Source organism: Rhynchophorus ferrugineus, unplaced genomic scaffold (genome assembly GCF_030347505.1).
Source record: "Rhynchophorus ferrugineus isolate W39M unplaced genomic scaffold, kcgeb_rfMv2 rfM3, whole genome shotgun sequence".
Classification (NCBI taxonomy): domain Eukaryota; kingdom Metazoa; phylum Arthropoda; class Insecta; order Coleoptera; family Curculionidae; genus Rhynchophorus; species Rhynchophorus ferrugineus.
Genome location: NW_027472582.1, coordinates 51,628,881 through 51,648,367, shown reverse-complemented (window position 1 = coordinate 51,648,367; position 19,487 = coordinate 51,628,881). Strand labels below are relative to the sequence as shown.

General features: G+C 29.8%; 1 protein-coding gene across 2 annotated transcripts in view; it reads left to right on the top strand.

Moving 5' to 3' along the window:
- Al (aristaless) overlaps positions 1-19,487 on the top strand; it is a 248,081-nt gene that overhangs the window by 161,915 nt on the left and 66,679 nt on the right. The gene's annotated exons all lie outside the window — the stretch shown is intronic.

The window sequence follows — 19,487 nt, the reverse complement described above, 5'->3', positions numbered from 1 at the left end:
CTACAAAAAAAAACATAAAACTGTATATATTACATATAAGTCTATGCAAGTCTAAATTCGGCACATTTTTGTCAAGGTCGCGGTTTGGACGACACAGCCAGAAATTTAAAAATCAGTCGAATGAAACTAGTAGAACCGAAAATGGTAACTAAAAGTACACGACTGAAACAGTCGATAGTAAATAGTAATAAAATCACTTGGACCGAAAGTAGTCGACTGAAACAGTCACTAGTAAAACATAGTAACATCAGTCGAACCAAAAATACCAACTGAAACAATGGATAGTAAAAATGAGTTAATTACTAAACAGTTGGTAGTCAATTTCAATTTCCATTATTGTATTCATCATCGTGTAGTATGCCATCATTGCAGTAAATATAAACCGGTTTCAATTTTAGGGTCAAAAAAAGTTACCAAAATAACTTCAGTTTATTATTTTATCAATCTAATGAAGAAGATGAAGTCTAATGTCCATAATGACGATACAACGCATAAAAGCGCACTCAATTATGTCTTGATTCCATTGATACCGAAACGACTCCAGCTGCATTGCTGTGGTTCTGAAGCTTTCAAATTAAATTAAATTTAGTCTAGAATATTTGGTTTAGTTTTTATATAAGAACGAATTGTAAGAATGCGTCGAACTGTTAGTCCTAGTTTAACATCAAACTCATAAGCGAAGAAACTATATAGATATCTGAAATTATCTATAAAGTAAATTAAATCGATGGAACATATTTCTAAATTATAGTGTAGTGTTAGTGTATAAGCTTCCTGAGATCCTTCCTGAGCACATTGCGATAATTACTCTGGTCACGTGATGAGATTACGCGATAAGTGCTTTTACTTCCATCGTACAAGTTCGAACGGTTTTATGTTGTTGATTAGCGATGTTACTTTTACACTTCCGTAGGTCCCTAGTCCATTCTGATGTGTACCTGTAACTCTTGTAATCTAATTTTCATACGTTATTATATTATATCGTATATTGCCGCTTATTAATATAGTTTTCGAATTCTATTCTAGAAAATGTCAGCATATTAGTAGTTGTTTGTATTCTAGTGGATAGTGGGATTCGTGTATGAAGCTGAATGACATGTATTTTTCTAATCTTCAAGATACTTTTATTATATCATAAATAGACAAGTTTGAATTATGCTTGAGTTGTCAGTAAATTTTTGTGAATTTAATATAATGCAGCTATTAAGCTAGCCTACGCATAGCATGCTCATAGGTGTGTTTTGTTTATTGGCTTTTCCTGGTGTTTAGTTTTATTTTTTATTTTGTTCTCTACTTATATGAACTATGGTTTATCTGGACTAGAGTTACTGATTAGTGTAAAAAATATCTAATGAGTTAGGTATAGCCTGGTTGTTGGCCTGCCTGATATGGCTGTTTTGTTATATTTTATTATCTTGCCTATGGACACAAGTGATTCTAAACGTAAATCGGCAGGATTCTGCTATGAAATGGTATTCTCGAGCTGTTTTGAAGGTCCCAGGTCTTTTGAAGCCCAACTTTTCTATTATTATAGAGATTGTTATAGTTTTTTTCTTCTACAATTTTTCCTAATTTCAATATTTTATAATATTTTATTGCTAACTCCTGCTTCTTCAGGTATTATAACATTCATGATATAAATAGCATTTCGTTGTTCGTTAACAATCACTATCAGGCGTAATATAAGCGAGGTGAGCTTTGTCGATTCTTTTTCGGATACCATTTTCAGAAGCTACTAGTTGTTGAATTGGAAGAAGTTTTTAGAAATGTTCCAGTAGTTCAGGTGCAAATCTCCCAGTTTCGTACGCATTGGTTGCATTCCAGTTGCGCAAGGCTTGTTCTTGTTGGGCGGTCAATTAGACAGAAGAGGACAGATGAGACAAGAAGGAGACATACCTTTTAGGGACTCTCTTTTTAAGCCAATGCTCATGTTTATTTATGGTTGATCTTTTATTTCGCATATTTAAATATCGATCATATATTTTTTTATATCAGCTTTTATATTTGCTATGTTTTATTTATATTCACAGTGTGCTACTGATTTCAGTAAATCCTAATCACTACTTTGGTTATTTTTATTGTTAGTTTATTCAGTTCTTGTTTAAACATTGGCAATAAGTAGATATCAATACAGTTAATAAAAAATTAAATAGGAGTGAACCACATGTATCACTTGAAGAACTAACATTAACTTAAATAAGCTACTATATTCATGTAAGCGAAATAACTGACTACCTTAGCTAATGATAGTTTATTTATACTATTATACGACTAACAAAATTGCATATTTATTAATTATGTACCGCCTAATTCCCATATGTCTTTTATACTAGGTTATCGTAATAATTTCTCATTAAGAGTTCGATGTATAACTAGCTAAATTATTTTCGAACTAGGAATTTTAATTTGAAATTATAATAAACTAGAACTATAATGTTCTAGCCTACTCTAACCGTTATATTGGGGTTGTTTCTTGTTCCGTGTGGTTGGCTCTTGGATAAGAAACTATATATTAGTGGCGTTTATCCGTGTTTTCTGGTATCAGCAGATGGTCTGTTATTAATAACAGACTAACGAATGATATCGAGATATGACTCTTTCTATATTATCTTTTTCACTGAAGCTTGTGATAATTATATTTCTTTTTATAAAATGGTTTTATTTTACTTTTATTAAAGAACATCATTTTATAGTTATCAATGTTTCCTTTGATTATGATGTCTAAGTAGTTATATTAAAAAATCGATATTAATAGTTTGAAGAAGCTAATTTTTTTTAAATTTTGGTCCTAGCTTTATGTAGTCAGCATAATACTTGGAAATATTACGAATTAAAATGTGCTTTTATAAGTGTGAACTTCGGATTCAGTAGTATATACAAGTTCTTCAATTGATTATCATATTTTTTTATAAATTTAATAACCATAACAACTTAAATCAAATAGTAACATAGTGGATTAATATATTTATGTCTAAATATATGTATATATCTATCTATCTATATTTAGTTGAAATGTTGGGTTGGAAATTTTATTTTATTTAATTAAAATAATTCTATCGTCATTCCCTTAACTAATTAGTGAGGTAAAAAGTAATTGAATATGACTTGAAGCAATCCAGTTTTTGGCCCACATTATATAAGCTATTGATAATCGGAAGGGACAGCATACGGTGAATATTATCCATTTGTGTTGTATATTTTGTTGTAAAAAATCATAAAACGATATGTTCTTCCGATATTATTACACACAAAACACTACAATATTTTGTCAGTTTTACGTTTAGAATTTTTTCGTTAGAGCCTCTTCTCTAATTAATTTCTTCTAATGCTATGAATATATAATTTTTACCTTCCTACGCTTTGGTTGAATATTTTGTAGATTAGTTAGATAGGGAATCAATGTTCATTCAATATTATGTTTTCCTCTTGATTAAGTTGCTCTAATTAAGCTCTCTTTTAATATTATCTTATAATGAAATATTATTTTGTAAATCTGAGTTTGTCGAATTCGACAATAATTTTGGCTGTACAAATTTTAATAACCAAAACATAATTTTCAATAAAATATTTATATTGACATATAAACATAATGAAAAATACAATTTGGCTACTCCAAATTTATTAAGAGGAATTTAACATACATATCGATCAAGTATCCTATTAAGAAATAATAATAAACTAAGAATAGTTTTAGTAAAATTTAGTTTGTGTTCATACTGAATTTAACAATATTTATTCATTTGACATCATTAATTATTCCTGAAAATTTTTTACACTTGAGTATACACTAATCCAACACCATTTAAAATGCATAGTTTTTATGATATAATGCCAAGAAAGTATCTGACAGGTCGGCATCAACCATATATGCTAATAACAAATTATTCCTATTTGAATAAAGATGATTTATTTTTATGACAATTTGATACCGTCTCGTATATTGTGTTTTCGATCAGAGCTTCGTCATAGTAATAATTTTATCGTTTTGACCTCATATTTAGACAGAACATTAGCATATTTTTCGAATAAATTTTTGATATTCATATTATGTTTCAATGTTTCAATATCGTTTTTTTCCTCTATGTTAATTTAACAGAGTTCCCGGGAAGATGGTTGGGTGTTGAGCGAACATGTTATCTTCCAATGGCTCGTAATGGTTTCCCGTTATGATATCGGTTAACGCTTGTTTACTTTAGCCGTAATGATTTCGCGTTCAATTTATGGATTCTCTTTATTATAAAGCCAATTTTAATGGTTATTATTAGTTAATTTATTAAATATAATTAATTTGACTATCAATATGAATGCAACTTTATATTGTTGGTAATTTCTATATATTATTAAGGAATTGATGATTAAAGAGCTATTTCATTTCTTTAGACTACTGGCGAAAGTGATTAATATTATTGTTGAATACGTAGCTTAGTAAGAGCACTAATTAATAGTTATTAATAAATAAAATAAATATTTATAAATTTTTATTGTTATACAATTACATTATTTGTAGCTGTAAATGCAGTATTTTTCTCCAAAATAAAAAAAATTAAAATATTAATATATAAGGATTAAATAAATAATAAAGGTAAAAAAGGTTAAATTAAAAGTATTAACCAAATTATGTTTTACATGATATAGTTACAATAAGTTTACTGGATCCACTAGGGAATGAAAGAAATCTATATTAGCTTACAACACTTGAAAATGCTACAAAATCGTTTTATTTTTAAGTAAGAATTTGGGTGGTCACGTTATAAAATACTCAGCAACTGATCGTTTTGTTGGTTTATTCATTCGATGGATATATTAAGACTTAAGAATAGAAATGAATCCAACTACAGCAATAGTTCCTCTGCTACAGGAAGTCTATGCCAGGCTTTTTTACTAATGCTCCTCCAAGTTTATCCTAATATCTCTAAGAAGGTAGAACCAAGATGTATATCTCTAAAATGGCTACCTGGTCCGACTCCGATATCCAGTGAGGCTCTCTGGAAAAACTCGCCTGAAAAACTCTCAATATGGTTTTAGCATCTGCTACCAAATAAATACTCAAATTTACAAAGTAATACATTTTCCTTTAATGTGACGGTATGACGTCTGCTTGTTTTCTTTCTCTCGTTGTTAATTTATACTCTTGTTAAGTTAAGCTGATTTGTAATTTTTGTTATTCATTATAAGATGATTTGTTGCTACATGCCCTAAATATCTTCATTTTCTTCCAATAATTATCTTTAGTATATAACTACATTCAAAGCCTTCAAGCTGTTTTTGCAAGGGACAAGTTCATATTATATGAATGTGTCTCTTGCACTTAGGATTTTTTCTCAGTTTGAGCCGATTGACTAAACTTCAGATGCAAATCAAGTGTTTTCTAAGGACGATAGTTGGTTACAATTGGTGGTATCCGAGTAGCAAATGAGAGTATGATATCAACCATATTTGTCTTCCCTCGTGTACATTTTGTAACATTTCATAGAAAGGGCTCCAAAAGGATCTTTAAGTGTAGCCACAAGAACCGAGTGAATAAATACGACGTTTTGTTAAAGATCTGAAGAACGTCAAAAACTTTACTATGTTTTTAAAGATAAAGCCTATATTAATTTAATGCACAATAATTAAACTTCCATAACCATTGTCTGGACAATGATAGTTATTTCATCCCAGAAATATAACCATAGCCTTTATGAATACCAGACTGCGATCTTTTAATAAATTGATTTTCAACTATGAAAATTTTTCTACTAGTGTCGATATTTCGCCTTGTGTCAGCTTAAGTTTATATATACCATATTTAGAAACAATAATATGACAAATAAATTGTAATATTTACTCTCTTTTTATTTTTTAGTTGCTAGTTCATGTATGAATGTGCTTTGTTGGTTGTGTGCATGTTTTTCATAAATTCTCCTTTTCCCAAACTATGGAAAATCGCTTAAGTATTATTATTATTGCGTTATAAGTAGAAAGACAGACGGCATTCTACAAAACGAAATATAGAAATTGTACGAAACTGCCCCACTCCCCTCTAATTAAAATTAATTTGTATAAAATATTTTATATTTTTATACTTCTTTATATTTATTTACATACCTTTTATTTGATTATTTTATATTTTATGAAATAATGTGGTGGTTACTAATCGGTTTCGTGTCGGGATATTTAATAGCGAGCGGTCCATTATGAAGGACTGAATAATATTTCATACAAAAACTGTTTTATAATGCAGGAGAGAAGGGTGTACTCCGAGCAACATCAACCGATCCGATAAGCCTAAAACGCGGTCCGTCAGCAAAGAACCCGCAGAGTGCCTCCCTTACGAGCCGTTGCACTGACGGCGAAACATTATCAGCATTAACAACTTGTTAATGTGTAAGGCTTGTTCTATAGTCATTCCGATTAATTAGAAGAAACCGGCTTTCGCTCGGCCAAAAAAAAAGAACCAGCCTCAACAGAACGAATTTCGTCCATTTAAGTGCACGGTCAATGATGTGATACATTACCTGGGACAAATTGATTCCCATCTGATACATATGGGCGATTTAATCAAATAATCTGCGTAAAATTCCTGATAAATAGAACGAGGCCTCTTAAAATTTGTTTATATTGAATGTTGAGTTATGTTGAAATAAGGACAAATATACATAAGCTTTTTACTTGTTTTCAGACTGTGTGAAATGGAGATCAATGATCAATGACTAACATAAGTTGTTTGGAACTTATTCATTATGTAAATAGCGAAAATTATTTGCTTGTATTTTTTTATATATTTTTAATCTAATTTAAAAATTATGCTTTTATATATAAGAGTCGTAAATCAATGATGAATAATGTTTTTGTAAATAAAAAATTGGAGAGGATGGAAGATTTGATAGAGTTCTATCTTTCTGTTAGCAATATCCAATATCACAGTAATAAAAAATCGCAAAACTATTGATTTATAATAATAACATAGGACGGAACGAGTATAAATAGCATTCATATTAAATTATAATTGTGGCCACTAAGGTCTTAGTAGAAATAAAGGCATAAACTCTAATAATTCGCTATATTAAGCCTAACGCCATTCAGAAGCGTTACGAAACACTGACGTCAGTTATCGTTTCGTAACCATCTTTTATACACTTCCCAGTTATTTAACGCGCATCGATTTTATTTGGATTATTCATATTAAATTTTATAGTTATCTTTTTTTTGCTACTAATACGAGAATGTGGACTATGTATGATTAAATTCTATATATCATAATAATACAGTTTCTTAATTAAATTTTGAATTAGTCAGGGTTAGTACAATCTTAATTTTTAAAATACATCAGTATGTATTTTCCAAATTAAAATTAGACTTACTTCAGCTTGGTTCACTTCAAACTTCAGTTTTCCTCGTGTTGTCCAAGAGCTGTATTGCTTCTACGTTGCTGCGATTTAGTAATCTATTTCATGTATTAAAGCGAACTCAAGGATAACTTACAAAATCTATTTGATTTCAAGGTCATCGTCTAGTTCTTTGTTGGTTATGCAGGAATAAGAATTGGTAATTAATCAAATAATTTTATTTTGGCGTTGTTGGATTACTAGTTGGTTTGATGTCACAATAGCCTTTATTATAGAGTGATAAAACAATATTTTTTATTTTAAGTCAAGTTGGGAGTGTCGAACGTGTCGAACGTGATAAATTGCAAGAAATGTAATAAGTGCAGGATCATACTGTTTAAAAAATACACTATTTAGGCACTGTTTTAGTATCGAATATTATCAGTCCTCAGAAATCTTACTCTGTTGCCCATAGCTGCTAATACTTGTTAATATTGTATTCATAACAAACCTATTGAAAAATTTTATTATGATAATCTTAAGATGCAGTGTATTTGACAAGGCGAAAATAGAATAAATGTATCCCGTATTTTACGAGACCTACTATTTTATAATGTTTGGGCAATTTAATGCACAAAATGTTATATAAAAGTGCAGATCGAAGAAGTAGTTTTTCAAATTTAGTCACAACATGTTAAATGTTAAAATCATCTCTCAAATTGTTTTGAAGCTGTAATATTTGGTTGATATAGTAGCTACAGCATGAACAGTCCCTTTTATGTTGACGAATGCTTGAAATAGATTCATTCAATGAATTTAAAAGCTTTTAAAAATGTTTAGGGCTATTTTCACTTCATTGCAAGGCATAAACCTTATATGTATTGTAATAGATAACCACTTCGTGTTTGCTTTGTCAAACTTTCTATTCTTCATTTTTAACTCTACCTAAACAGATATAAAAGGTATAGACGAAGATGTTTTCAATATGAATATCAAACGTAATGAACGTGATCCTCTATTGAATTAAAATATCGTTGATTATCATCAAAAACATCACTTTAGTAAGCTATATGATGTAGGAATAATCCGTCCAGAAATGAAACAGTATATTGTAGATACTATGGAGAGAGAAAGCGCATGGATAAGCGCTTATCATCTAAGATAAGTATTAACATCTGATGCAGTTTTTGAACATCTTAATAGATATAGGGGACAAAATAGACCACAATATTATATTAAATTGTTTTTTTAAGCACTAAAGTACTTAGAACATATTTTTAAGGTATCATCCGCATTTTGATTTATTTGAACTTAACAGCGAGCGTTAAACAATATGTTTGATGATAAAGATAGATAGATTAAAATACGTTATATATCGTAAGTACCCCGTATCCTCAGTAAAATGAGCTTGTAATTATTTAAAGAAGACATTTAGGTAATTTTTTTGTAAACAATGTTCATGCGAATAGTTCTTGTTTACTAAAAAAAAATAGGTTCAGAAAAACAGGCAAATGAAATAAATTTATAATATAAATACTTGATAAATATTGATAAATATTGGAACCTTGTGAATGTTAATAAGTATACATATGATTTTTATTTTCATTTAAAATTCAATATTAACTATTAATTAAGAAATTAATGCATATTAATTTATTTCATTAACTCAAACTGTTTAATTTCGCCACGTATTTCGAGTGTCGCCGCTTATTAACAAACACTAACGTCAAATTTGACACGTGAAAAGTGCAGTAGCAATACCATTTCAAGACATGACAATCGTAAATTAATTGGAGATATCGCAGAGAATCGGACAGATCGACGTAGGAAATATGAAAGAAATGCCGAAACGCTCTTACGTAATCCATCAAGCGATCAATATTAATACGCGTTGAGTTTTTGTCGTAATTAAAAAAAACAATATGTATCGACAAAATGGTGTTAATTAATTTCCAGCTTGTTAATCACTGTTCGTTTTAAATTAAAACATAATTCTGACGGAAAACACAGTCAGATATGAATAATCAAATGTAAAAAGGTGTGTCACTTATAAAACTGCGGGGTTTTTAATTAAACGCAACGTACTCAGAGGCTGGGAACGAGTTACCATAATAATGAATGTGGCATACTTTAGATATATTTGTTTCGGTATACATACATATATATATAATATTTAATTATAAGTCTAATATAAGTAAGTAATATGAATTTAGTTTTTTTTTTCATCATTAATTGTCAACATTTTATATAGTTTCGGCAAATAATTTTTACCAATAAACTACGGATTACTCTGCTGTAAAAAAATCACATCCTTTCCTAACGCCTTTATTTTGTATATAGATAATAAACATTCTGAAGTAGAGCTGTTTGAAAAATCACTCTTGTTCATAGCCATTTTACTCAAAATTAGAATTATTAGAGCGAAATTGTTGGTTACATCACGTTTGTCATATTTAACAATATTATTTGAGCAAGTCAAATAATACAGATATAGTATGAGAAGGTACAGATGGAGATCATCGAATCATTTTTTAATCACTAAAGTACTTATAACATATTTTAAGATATCATCGGCATTTTGATTTATTTGAACTTAACAGCGAGCGTTAAACAATATGTTTGATGATATAGATAGATATATTAAATTACGTTATATATCGTAAGTACCCCGTATCCTCAGTAAAATGAGCTTGTAATTATTTAAAGAAGACATTTAGGTAATTTTTTTTCTAAACAATGTTCATGCGAATAGTTCTTGTTTACTAAAATAAAATAGGTTCAGAAAAACAGGCAAATGAAATAAATTTATAATATAAATACTTGATAAATATTGATAAATATTGGAACCTTGTGAATGTTAATAAGTATACATATGATTTTTATTTTCTTTTAAAATTCAATATTAACTATTAATTAAGAAATTAATGCATATTAATTTATTTCATTAACGCAAAATGTTTAATTTCGCCACGTATTTCGAGTGTCGCCACTTATTAACAAACACTAACGTCAAATTTGACACCTGAAAAGTGCAGTAGCAATACCATTTCAAGACATGACCATCGTAAATTAATTGGAAATATCGCAGAGAATCGCCTTTATTTTGTATATAGATAATAAACATTCTAAAGTAGAGTTGTTCGAAAAATCACTCTTGTTCATATACATTTTAACCAAAATTAGAATTATTAGAGCAAAATTGTTGGTTACATAACGTTTGTCATATTTAACAATATTATGTGAGCAAGTCAAACAAATACAGATATAGTATGAGAAGGTACAGATGGAGATCATCCAAGCATTGATTGTTCACGCATCTAATGTATATCTTTTTTTCAGGTCTATTACTATAAAATAACTTACATAAACACAAATACACATTTCATTTATATTTAACAACTAACAATTTCATATACTTTATTCTTTAATATGGTATCTTAAAAACATAATTTAGGCTATGCAAACCATTTCTTAATTATAGCCTTTGCTATCAACTTATTGGGATCATTTTGTTGCATTCCTATTTCTAGCATGAAGAATGATATATACTGCAATAAATTATTAACAAATATGATTTACTAAACCCAATTAATTGTTATTATAATTGTATATATTTTCATCAACTTTTGTTGTCTTTACACTCATTTTATTAGCGCCTTGTCAAGGGTGGCCTAATGTGAATGGTCTAAAATTGAAATAACAAGTCTACCTTAATTTTTATAATATTTTTTTAAAATTTGTAACCTTTTAAAAGCAATATTAATGTATGCATGTTGTAATGTAAGTTGCATAGGACCTCTTCGTGGGTTATACTATTTAAATCCTATATTTGAATTGATATTGAAGAGCTACATATCCCTTTGTATTCTATGGATACTCTCTGTATTAATAGCTATTTCTGAAATACTTGTATTAAAAAACTAATATCTAACATCTACAAGTAAATAGCTCACATAAAAGTATGTGGAAATTTCCTTTTACTTGAACCCAAGGTTATGTTGTTTTTTAAGAGATTTTAATCATAGTGTCCACAGTAAAATTCAATACAGATGTACCACAATAAAACATTTCTAATAAAAACCCCAGCAGCTTGATAATTAATAGTATCAATACTTACATCCCTAACGAATTTTACTGGTAAGAACGGCCTCCCATTTCCTGATTCATAATATCTTCCTAACTGACAATTTATTTGGCTACAAATATTAAGCGGCGATTTGAAATTTATCAGAACAAACAAGGCGCCTAAATAAAGTTTGTCAGTTTATAACTTCTTATTACCACTAACATTTTTAATAATTTTGCAGAAATTTAACAACGGAACAACTTTCGCAAACTGATTCGGTTGCATATTCGATCGCATCAGACAGCATCATATCTCTTTTTAACTGGTATAAAATGAGAAAGAAAATATTGTCTGGTATTGAAACGAATTTACAAACTGCGATAGGCATTACATATTTTTAGGCATTAGACATTAGATATTTTTTGATGTGAGTTCACTGCTACTTCGGATAGCCTATGGTGTTTTATTAATTTTTTTTTATTCATCTCTCGTTCTGATGCTAATCTTGTTAAAATTGTCATTTCTTGATATCCTCTATTTCTAACTGATTAAACGGTTGAGTCCGTTGCTCATCTCTTGATCTAAATTTCAATGTAACTGTAGAAATGATACCGAGGGAATCTATGTGCTAGTATTTAAATCAAGAACATAAACAGTATTTTTTGATATATAGGATGTAGTGGTGTGCAAGTTTATTGATATCCTTATGTCCAGTAAAATTGTAGTATTGCTATCAGTCAGTTATCAGTCGTATAAACAATACCGGTCACTGATTCACAATGAATTTAAACACTGTATATTTCAAAAGGGGCTTGCCCTATAATAGTATTTTTAACTATTTATACTTTACTGTTTTTGAAACCTCCTGTGGTTTTGATAATATATTATTTATTGCATATGCTGTGTTTACTATATATAGCTATAGTACTCTTTTATATGATAATTGATATTTTAAGATATTTTTATAATTATATGATGTATTATGGAGCAACGGAGAAACTCTTTGGATTTAAACTTCACACCTACTAGAACTAAGGAATTTTTAGACAGCTGATTGTAAACTAATGATTACCTAAGCCACTGTTATACTGTTACTGTTATATAGTATATAGTCCTAATTTAATTTTGATAACTCTCCATTTTTTTTTTTTGGTTCATTCGCGCTTTTAATATCTAAATGTCACCTTCAATAAAACGTTGCAACTAAAATTACATTAAGAACGCAATCGGTATAATTAAAAAACCATTCGGTCTGTTCTAATAGGAAAACTTTCATAATACCTTACTTACATGGGATTAATTAATATTGCCAACTGACAAGTTAATTAAATTATTAAAATAATTTGAAAATAATAAATGATTTCGCTAGCACGACCAAAACCGTGTTTATAATTCTGTGGGAAATATCGTGGCGACTGATAGGTAGTAAAAAAACAATGATTGATATGTGCTAATTTGGTATTTTTCTTGTTTTTTAGTTGTGATTATTCGTTCGAATTGTTACTTTTCTTGATAATTCAGATCGATGTATTTTTGTAAATATAATATATCAAAAACCAAATTTCAAAAATCTAGGTCAGTTTTTGAATCTTCACTTTTCCTTAAATATAGAATAAATATTTGACAACTAATAAAATTATTTAAAGTAAATATGAAATACATCCTGGATAAAGCAAATTAGTAAGAGTCTTTTTTACTCTTAGTCGTTTAGCAATCTGACTACTGGCCAAGAGACAGACTGTAGATCATTACCTTAGAATAAGTGAATTGTTTAAACTATGTGAACTTACTTTAAAGTTTACACCTGTCTAGTAACGTCAATTAAGCACTCACTATGGGTTCTAGAGGGATATGGTGTTATGTCACTTCATTAGATACATAGAACGCAGCATAGCAATTAATGTGTCGATATGGAATCCTTGCTAGTAGTACAGTATAGTTGGATTCGGCATAACCAAGTGGGCCTATGTATCAATTTAAAGAGCGATGTTTGGTTATCTAGGGATAACGTCGATTTGGGTCCGATAAACCGATATATTTGATTTAGTTTACGCGAATTTTTTTTAATGTACCAAGTAAATACTTCTTCCAAGTCAGGCGTTAGTCTAGATTCATAAAAATATCGTCTTTGGCCTTTTTTTCTCCGTACTGTCATCAATTTTTGTTTAAAGTTTATATCTTTTGCATTAACTATTTTCACTATGGCATATATATGGAAATCTAATCTGGAATAAGAACAAATACTACTTTAAATTATATATGGAAAACACCATATATAATTCATTTTCTTTAAGTTGGTGAATTTAAACAAACATTTTACTTCATTAATATGCGAATATTAGATTTAATGTTAGTTAGATGATTAGTTATATAATATATATTCTATATATTACAGAATGGTTATTTTATTAACATTAATTATATTAATGTGTTTTTGTGTACATTGCAAATTGGTTTATAAATTATATATGCTAAATACTTATTGATTTATTATTCCTGTTGTATTTTAGATTAAAAATTTAATAGCTTTCTACAGCTTGAACTAATTTTAAAATTATACGTGAGTTCTATAACTGCTTAACAAGAAAGTTTTGTATCTAAAATATAGTTAAGATATTTAGATTTTTAATGTTTTTTTTTTAAATCAGATATATATGCTGCATTTTGATTTTACAATCCTCCCTTGAAACCAGTTTGATACAATTAAGAGAGTTCTCTACAAATTATCAAATATAGCTTTGGGCTCTACGGTGGATGTATCTAAGCCTCCTTGCTGAACTGTCTAAGCCTCCTTGCTGAATCTTTACAGAGTTGATAGAGGTATGTGTAAAAGAATTGGTTTTGTCAAGTTCAAGTGACTCATGATGAAAAGTTAATTTTCATTCCCATCATCCACTTAGCATATTCATTTTTTATAGCGAATGCTTTGCAAGTCTCTGTTCATCAGTTGTAATATTACCTAAAATTATCTTTTAAGGAATAGAAATACTTTTTTTTTAAATAAAAAGTATAGTATCAACAGCGGTAGAGTCCGTCCAAAATAAAAGTGAGACCATTTAATAAAAAATTATGACTTCACATCGGCTTTGACCATTATTTCGTTCCTGTTTGAGGTAACTTTTAGAGGCGTAGTCTGTTTCTGACACTATTTATTGCTTTTGGTATTTTCAATCTGAATAATTGCAAATATTAAGCACTAGTCTGACTGTAAGTGAACAACTTTTGCCAGTTTAAAATCTCTAATTATTATCACTAACACTTTCAAAAATTTGGAAGACATTTGAAAACTAAGGGAATCTAGTTGTGTCTAATCAACTATCATTTTTAACAATGCTGTACTAATTAAAATATCCTAATTAGCAGTGATGTATACTAATAATTTATATGATTATATATTTAGTATTAAAATATTTTAAGTTTTTATCCACACAGAAATAAATAATTTAAGAAGTGATTAAATATTGCGGAATTTTCAGTTAAACTATATAAACGCCTTAATACGAACCAAATGGCTGAACATATTTCATATTTTGACGTAGGTCATTAAACAGCACAAACACCTGTCGACCTGGTATAACATGATATCGAGCCGAAAAATCCATTTCTGTATTATTCCTCGACACTATCTACCACTCGAAATCACATTAAATAACGCTTATATTCTGAAAAACGATTCGGGGAAATCGACATTGAGAAGAAGAGATAACAATCGTACCCGCTTATGGATTAGTCCGCCTTTAAAAGCTCAACATTCATTCGTACGTCCCATTATGTCCAGTCGTACTTTTAATACGTCGAAGTGGATGCTTTTAACTTCAGCTACCTAATACTGTTATCAATGTCTAGTTTTTGGCATTTGTACGTATACTGACTGGTCGACTAAAAAAATATTAATAGCAATGGCTCAGTGATAGATTAAGAATCGCTCTGAATACAAATTGAATCTGTATCAAACGTGGATGTCCTGAATCTAAAATGGAATAATAACTGATATAAATTTAAAAAACTGAAATATTGAATTTATTTTATAGCATAATTTAATAATAAATAAAGCGAGTATTCTAATCTAAAGGGATGAATTTAGATGCCTTTTAAAGTGAAATGAAAGAGAAGCAAACACTATTTTAACTATCCATTTTTTTACTATATTAATGTATCTGCTGCTAGATGTATATTAGTGATTAAAGTATACATAAAAAACAGTCTCGACAAGTGGACGTGTCAAAAAAATTGAGCAAAAATTCCATGATTTCAACATTCTCAGTAATCTGAAACAAAAACAAAAGGATAATAGACGTTGTTTTTTTATAACATCTTTATTAGATACTCTTAGTACAATCTTAATTTACAGTTAATTTATTACGTACTTGGATTAATTAACAAGCAAGACGAGTGCGAGAAAATACATCAGTATGTATTCCTCAATTATAAAATTATAATTATTTATTAATTATTAACTTATAGCTATAGTTTACACTAAATGTATACACTTTATATAAGTTCGTATGGTTTTGTTCATTTCAATCACCTGACATCCTGCGCGCTGTCCAGCAGTTGCTTCCACGTTAGTATGATTTAGTAATCTTCTTTCGTGTTTCAAGGCGAAATCTTGGATAACTTCGCAAATCCATTTAATTTCCAGGTCATCGTGCAGTTCTTCATTAGCTACATAGCGATTGGCATTGGTAATCAATCGAAGAACCTTGTTTTGACAGCGTTGTATGACTAGTTGATTTGAATTTTTAGTGCAACCCCATATTTGCACCCCATAGGTCCAAATTGGCTTTATAATTGTATTATAAGGCAACTTCTTTGATTTTACATCAAGTTGAGAGTATCTTCCGACTAACCAGTATAGTTGTTTTATTTTGGTTCTAATGTGTTTTGCTTTTTGTCTAACGTGATGCTTCCAATTTAATCTACCGTCAAGATGGATTCCAAGGTATTTAGCTGATTCTGCTTGAGGAATCAGGCATCCATTGAGTGATATAATTATTATTTTTTATTTCGCCTCAATGCAAAATTAAGGTGGACAGATTTGGAGCTATTAAGTTGAATTTTCCAATCTTTCGTCCATTTACAGATTTTGTTGACTGCCACTTGCACTTTTTCTATTGCCCTAGGCAGAGATATATCTTTTGCCATAATAATTGTGTCGTCAGCAAAGGTTCCAAGAAGAGTTTCTTTTGTTGTTGGAATGTCAGCAGTGTAGAGCAGATACAGGAGAGGGCCTAAGACGCTACCTTGTGAAACTCCAGCCGAGATATTTTTAAATATCGAGAACGTCATTTAGTGCGAAAATCTAAATTTTCTTCCAAATAAATATGACTCCAGCAATTGACAATAGTTACGCGGTAACAACTTGCTCATCTTACAGATTAATCCCAAATGCCAAACCCGATCAAAAGCTTGTGAGATATCCAGGAATATTGCAGAGCAGTAAAATAGCCGTTAAACAATATTTTTATCCGTAAATATCAAAAAATTTTGAAAAGACTATACGTTTATTACCGTTTTCTTGACATTTTATAGTTTTTTGAAAATAGTAGAAAGGAGACTTTATTACAGTTTTATTTTAATACGATAAAAGAATGTATTAGAGGAAGCTACTAAATTTAAATGAATGGTTCAGTAGAACTAGTCAACCGTTTCGAAAAAAAAAAGTTTCGAGAAAAACGCGTTTAAAATTTCTAGGAAAATAATACCCGGTCTAAACAATCTTTACAGTGGTAGTTTGTACTTACCTTTTTTAGTCTGCAATTGCTGCTGAACATCTTTCATTCAAGCGAGTGGTGCACAAGTTCACAAGTGCATTATATAAATTGAATGTTTACCATATTCGCTTTATTGAAAGAAAAAACACGTCCAAATTGTATAAAGAGTTTTGTGCATATTTGCTTCAACAGTGATGAATCTGCCATTATTCTTTTAATTTAAAATATCCTTTTTTCATTTATATATTGATTTAGTATCCTGAAACTTATTAAGAATCGGAGGAAGTCCGTTAATCTTAAAAATCAGATAATTATTATAGCTCCCTGGACTAACTGGATAGATCGCTAAGATAGATCTCTTTAAGTGAAGAAATACTTTTTATTAAACAAGGAAATATATAACTTTACACCACTTGAAAAACACTATTCACCCATTTTTTTGCAATAAAACAAATTTTCTTTGATTGTTACAATATGTACAATTTTGAAGGAAGAGTTAACGTGATTCGGGAAATGTCTCATTTATGGTTGCAATTAATAGTGGAATAAAAGTATTTTTTAATTAAGTATTATAAAATTAAGTTTTTTATTGAACAATTATATATTCTGTGCTATTTTGAGTAAATTGGGTGTATGTAGTTATGAAATGTGTAGAGGTTTATAACGAAAACTTTATATTTACTGTTATTTTATTTTAATTGAAAGAGTGGCTACTTATTCGATCTTATTCTAGTGCAAATGAAAGCGTTACTTTTAGGCAGATCACACTCACTTCACTTACAAAATCTCATAGTATGGCATAAATATGTTGTTTTTTCAGTTGCGCGATTATAACACCTCCACCACAAAACGTTGGGAAAAGGGATGTACGTGGTCGTTGTTCCATCTGGATTGCTCATAATTGTAGAATAATTATTTATGAATATCGATTATACCTCTATCTGTCAGTTTGTCTTGATCATCTTTTGATTTTTCTACCAAAATTTCCATAGTGTAACCAGTAGTTTAAGGCTTCAGTTGATTTTTGATGGCCTTACACCCTATGCATGCACGCTTACACCAGAAATTCACGAGCTAGGGACGTTTTTCAAAGCACAGATGTTTCCACATTCTAATAATACATGGCTGGATGACTCTGAGGATCTCCAATCAACCCCTGATGACCTTAAACTTTGAACTGCGATACTTTTGACTCTATGTCTTATATATGTCAAGGAATGCTTTGAGTAACTTCGGAATGATTATTAAGAGGATTTTGATAACCTCTGATCTACTTTTGATGATCTTAGAGCTTGAACTGCTATACTTTTGCCCGAACTCTACTTAACTATGTTAAGGAATTTGAAATGCTTCGAGTAACTGCGGAACGATCATCAATCCAAGGACAAACTATTTTCTTTCTTTCAGAAAATTGATTCCCGCTATGGAATAATTGACAAGAGAGCAGCTCTGTGTATGTCAATGTCTCATCAATCCTACCGAGTTGTCACTTTTGAAAGTTTTAAAATGAGAACTTTAAATTTACTGTGAACATATTTTATTTTAATGCGTATATATTATTCTAATATAATTTCATTCTAATATAATATATAATAGTTAATACTATTCAATATAAACGAAACTCTTATTTTTAGATACTCACTCACATACTCACATAAATATCGCTTCTTCCAGTCCACGCCTGACTAACTAAAACCCGACTATAGAACATATTTCGGACATGGATAAAGTGTCGACTTCAACAATGTTATTACAATAATAAAACCCGAAAACATTTTTTTAATAAATGCAATAAAAGATATGCAAATAGATGTAACAGCGACCGAATAAAAATAAAACGGGCGTCTGCCCTGAAGATGTGGACAATCATTCGCTAATACCGAAGCGTCATAGGTGGAACAATTACATTAATGTCTGATATTTTTATTTTATGTCCGTTATATATTTTTATGGCACTCTAAATTGACACAACAACAAGGATCCCGCAGTGGTGGACCGAACGTTTTGTCGGGCGTTATTTAACATGATGCGTGCCTGGAATCGGGCAGGTGGTACGCCGCTACGGTCGGGTACCCAGCGGTGCGCTCCGCTTTTGAGGTTAAGAGGTACCACCTAGAATTTCGATTTCGGATAAGTGCTCGAATAAGGTTTTTCAGCTCTTGAATTTGGAATTTTATGGCTTTTGTTTAGTTGTGTTTGATATTAAAGTTAAAAAAGCTATAAGTTTTTAACAATAATAAGACCTATTACGATAAAACGTAACGTATAACTAATTACAACAATTCGCATTTTAACTCACTGGTAGTAGTGGTCACCTTTTGAGATATAATGCTGATGTTCTCAACATATTTTCATTTAGTTGGACCACTGTGTTAGGATTATAATCTAAAAAATTATTGA